We start from the raw sequence: 4,185 nt of genomic DNA, 5'->3' as shown, positions 1-4,185 counted from the left end.
TTACTTTCTAATACATATTTAATATATGTAGTTTTATTTTTTTATTTAAAATTTTAAATAATAAAAATATTTTTTTTCTTTTAAAAATATTATGACATGATATTTTTTTTTATGCCGATTATGATATACAAAAAATTTTTTAAATTTTTTTAACCTACAAAATTTAAGAAATACGTAACAGGTGGTAGAAATTTTTTTTTTTTGTGGGGGGGTGGGGGTGTTGGTGGCGGAGTTAATTTAATTGATTAGCTTCCATGAAACAATTCGTACTTATCAGCCCTATGATTGATGTGTTCTGATTGAACCCAATAGGACAATGGATTTTGATTGGTAATAAGTTCTGGCCGTAATAAATTACATCTAGAAAGCTTTACCTACTCAAACTTTTAAGTAACTTGTTGCGACCAATTTTTTATCGTCTGTCGTCGATGATGAGCACTCGTAAAATAACGTTCTCACAAATCGGAGTTGTATCCAACGAAAATCCTTCGATGCTTAAGTCAGAGAGAAAATTAGTGAATAATAGATTTCTGAATATCGAGAGTAGCAGAGCTCTGACTCAGAAGTGTCTTATCGATGCTGTTCACTTATCCTCCTTTTATAGATGATTTTGATATAACCGTCGAGCACGTGATCTCGCTTTTTATGGCGCTAAATTATGGGACTATAATTGTCGAGTTAGTGGATCGTTAATTTTCACTAATTACCGTGATACGTAGTCGATAACCGTTCATAATGGTTATAGTATGTTGAGCAGATTAACCGACTATATATCGGTAATATTGATACGTTGGTAGAACGTCCGAATGATCATCGGCTAGTAACTCTGATATGTGGATGGTCTTAGGTCAGAGGTTGATCAAGTCGTTTGCTTGTTGATCGATAGTTGCCGACTGTAGGTCGGTCAACAGTTTATGAGTAGGTGCGATATGTTCAGTCGACCGATGTAGAGTCGGAGTCGGCCAATGTAGAGTCGGAGTCGGCCGTTGTAGAGTCGAAGTTAGAGGTCAGTTAATTTGCCCCAACAGTTATCCCCCACTCCCAAATCCAAGGTGATTCGATATGTATATTATCACGTGGTTTGTTACGTTGGATGAAGAGAGTAATCATGTGTCGAATCGAGCTCTGACTTGACTGCTAGTCTCTTTGGAGTATGAGAGTCAGCTGTTTTGTCGTTACGATGGCTACAAAATTATCATTAAACTATCATGTTGATGGGATAATTGTATCGGATGTCCGTATTGGACGTCGTTTTAGGAAGATGACTCGACGTCGGAAAATACGATTTTGACAAGTAGATTTTGCCCATGTGTCAGAACGACATTGGGCTGGAGCTATTCATGTGGATGATGGTGAGGTGGCATGATCAAAAGTAGGTGCATCGAACCGTCCAATCTACGGTCGGTCTGGATGTTGCCATATATCGTCATCTGATGAGACTTCGATTTGATCACTTTCATCTTGACCGTTGAGAGATCCTATATATATAGGATCGCTTTCGACCAAGTCTTTACTTTGTATTTTATCTTTATCTTTACTGCAGAAACTCTGCCAGAAGATCGTCCCAGCGCCAGAAGACCCTCCTTCGCCTTTTTGTTTTTAGCTTTCAAGTTAAGTCTTTTGTCTTTCTTGAGGCTTCCCTTCACGCTGGGGTGATCCAAAGATCGACCCCAATCAGAACAGTCGGATGAAGGTCGATGATCGAGAAGTTCCTCTGATTGAAGGATATGGCAGTGCTTTTGTATTGATTGCAGCTATGCAGCCGAGAGCAAGAGTATCGGGCACCGATATTTATCAGCATACTGTCAAGAAGAGAGGAGCAACCGAAGCTGGACCTTCCCGACCAAAGAAGGATCGAACAGCTGCTTCATCTGCATCGAGGGAATCCGACTTACCATCGACGTCAGTTCTTGAGCCAGTTTTGGTGCTGTCGGATCGGACGGTGCTCCCTGAGGTACCATCTGTTGAAGGCGGGACGGTCGAAGACTATTACTGGATTTTAGATACATTCCACTCCTGTCTTACTTGCAGCGGGTGAACGAGCTACCATTATATGCTTTATATCCTTGTCTTAGCCATGCAACCAAGGATGCTAATGATAGTAGATGAAAAATCTGAAGCTCTTCTCTATTTCCGTATGAGTGGGTCAGGCTATTGATGTGGTTGGCTAGGTGAGGCGGTCGGAAAGTTGTATCCGGATCTTGACTTGAGCAGTATCATCCCTCTTGCTCCCGAAGGTGGAGCTGCTGAAAAAGTAGCACCAATTGTAGACAGTACCGACAACATCAGAAGTTGTTCAAATCGCCGATGCTACACTGGAGCAAAGAGATGGAGATGACGACTGGTGATCGGTGTAATTTTTACTTTCTTTTTATAATCAAACTATTTTGTAATTGAACTTCGATCCAATTTTGCAATGAATGAAAAGAACTTTTTTCTAAGTCCAAACTCTTTTTTTTGTGTATTTGCAATGTTATAGAGTAACCATTTAATTACCGAACCTCAATCGACGAACTGAATGTTCGATAGTAGTTATGGGATCATCCTTTAGTCGCATATTCATTTGACATACTTTAAGTATTAGGATAAACGGTAATAAGCCATACCCTCTATCCGATCTTAGTCGGATTAGTACAGGTTATTTGATAATCAGTGACAAGTCAAATATCCTTCGATCGATCGTAGTTAAGTCAGTATGATTCCAATGCGATCTTGGTCATCTTGACATAGCATTCTGTTTAGTTAAAACTAAGTCGGCATAATCGGCTTTTACAGTGAAAAATCGAAATATGTTTGATACCAAGGCATAGTCGGTATTATGGCTTTTACAGTGAAAGCCAAAGTATAGTTGAAGCTGGATTTTATAATAAAAAACTGAGGTATGTTCTGCACCGAGACATAGTCAATAGTTTGGCTTTTACAGTGAAAGTCAAAATATATTTTGTACCAAGATAAAGTCGATTCTTTGGCTTTTACAGTGAAAGCCGAAATATAGTCGGTATCGAGATAAAGTCGATCTTTTGGCTTTTACAGTGAAAGTCGAAATATATTCTCTATATTGGTTTTTACAGTGAAAATTGAAATATTGATATCGATAGGAATTGACCGTCCATCACTTAATAGTTGACCGAATTTAGTGATTTTGAAATTTAGTATTTTATTGACGGACGTGGGTGATGCAGTATATTAAATTCATCAAGTAGTCGCATTCAGGAGAAAGTCGAGTAGAATAAGACATCCGTTGAGCTTTTATTAGCTAATTGTTGTCAAAACAACGACAGCATCGATATAGGAAGTTTGAATTTTTCGAACATCTTCTTTCGAAAAAATTATTACATCATCAAATTGTCGCCGACTTTTCTTCAGAAGTTGCCCCCAGTTTGGTCTTCCATAGATCATATTAATGGCTTCTGCAGTTAACCGATTGTTGGTAATCTCAGGTTGTGGCTGAGGTTGTCGATCAACAAAAGATTAAGTCGGTTGATCTTTTCAAAATTTTTTGAAGTAGCCTCATCGGATCAGAATTTCTATCTCATCCCTGAACTGGATGTATTGTTCGGTATCGTGACCATGATCACGATAGAACCGACAGTACTTCCTTCGATCACGGTTCCTCGAGGATGCCTTCATCGGTGGGGGGTGCCATAGGTACTCTGCTCCTTCGATCTCCATAAAAATCTGCACACAAAAAGTTGGGAGAGAAGTATAGGAGTCATACCTACCGTAGTTTGGCTTCGAACTCTGTCATCGGGGTAAAGTTCACTTATTGGAAGGTGACTGACTTGATTCGATCGGAGTTCTATCTTTCTTCTGTTTCTTCTTCTGACTCTTACCTTCTGTCTGGCATCGGTCAAAAGCAGCCTCGTCTGTGCAGATGTACTTATACGCGCATTCGAGAAGTTCAGCATAGATATGGAGGAGAGTTTTGTCCAAGAAATAGGTGAATCTAGATCCCCTTGGACTTCTCTTCATGACCGATATAGCCATGTCTTCATTGAGGTCCCTGATCTCAAGTGTGGCCGTATTGAAATGGGCCACAAAGTCTCTTAATGTCTCAGTCTCTCCTTGCTTGATCAAGAAGAGACTGTTGGATGTTTGTGGCAGCTTTCAGTTAGTGCTGAAATGGACCACGAAAGAATGTTCGAGCTGCTTGAAGGAGTCAACACTTTTCGACTGAAGTCCGGA

This window comes from Elaeis guineensis, chromosome 3 (genome assembly GCF_000442705.2).
Source record: "Elaeis guineensis isolate ETL-2024a chromosome 3, EG11, whole genome shotgun sequence".
In the NCBI taxonomy this organism is placed as follows: domain Eukaryota; kingdom Viridiplantae; phylum Streptophyta; class Magnoliopsida; order Arecales; family Arecaceae; genus Elaeis; species Elaeis guineensis.
Note: the sequence above shows the minus strand (reverse complement) of the source record.